Source organism: Temnothorax curvispinosus, unplaced genomic scaffold (assembly GCF_003070985.1).
Source record: "Temnothorax curvispinosus isolate PA1 unplaced genomic scaffold, ASM307098v1 QBEX01013107.1, whole genome shotgun sequence".
NCBI lineage: Eukaryota > Metazoa > Arthropoda > Insecta > Hymenoptera > Formicidae > Temnothorax > Temnothorax curvispinosus.
The window spans coordinates 1-932 of NW_020222887.1; the positions used below are offsets into that span (position 1 = coordinate 1).

General features: G+C 41.8%; 1 long non-coding RNA gene across 1 annotated transcript; it reads right to left on the minus strand.

The window, feature by feature from the left end:
• Positions 1–231: 231 nt before the first annotated feature.
• On the minus strand, positions 232–451 carry LOC112463154. The gene is made up of 2 exons (XR_003041753.1): positions 379–451; positions 232–279 (listed from the first exon to the last, which is right to left on the minus strand). It is a non-coding gene; the product is annotated as an uncharacterized LOC112463154 (long non-coding RNA).
• Positions 452–932: the final 481 nt, after the last annotated feature.

A 932-nucleotide genomic window follows, 5' to 3' on the forward strand; every position in this document is an offset into this window, starting at 1 on the left:
CTTCATTGAAAGAAAAGAGAAGAGGAATGCTTCGAAGCATTTGTAGCGTCACGTTGACCGTAGCCTTAATTGGAGAATAACCACAAATACAATTCGCGTGCATTACAATAATTGTAATAATAATATTATAATAGAATACATAATTAATAAATGTATTGAAATAATTTAACGTTAAACTTCGCTACGAGAATATTCGTGGGCGAGCACGTGGGTGCGGCGTGGTAAAATTACCTGTTTCTTCTGAGCCACCATTTTTGCGATCGGCAGTTCTTCTCGCGGCTGTAACAATATTCGCGATTATTAATCCTTTATACGTTTAAACAATTAATATGCGCGCAACAATATGTACGTTTGGAACCCTAATTAGATCTCACGTACCTTCCGACGAGACAGACGCTGAAAAAATGAACGAGGGAAGAGGGAACTTGTCCACGAATAGCCATGAGTTGTGAACGATACGTAGAAAGGAACCTATCGAAGCCAAATATTGGGCGCGTTCAGCAGACACAACACTCTGCGTTGATTGGTTGGTTCTAAAAGTAAATGCCAATCACGTTCGACTGCTACTCAGCGGCTTGGTCTGCTAAACGCGGCCATTGGCTCTTACTTTTAGAACCAACCAATCAACGCAATGTGTTAATAAGACGAACTCAACAGTTGTGTCTGCTGAACGCGGCCATATTACGTTGACCGAGCTGTAGTTGTCCAATAATCTGATTGGCTCTCAATGAATGTGCTACTTTTGAAATCCGATTGGCCGCGTTCAGCAGACCAAGCTGCTGAGTAGCAGTCGAACGTGATTGGCTCTTACTTTTAGAACCAACCAATCAACGCAGAGTGTTGATAAGACGAACTCAACAGTTGTGTCTGCTGAACGCGGCCATTGTTTTACTGCACCTTTTGCACTTGGATTTTTTATTCTTTCTCAACGT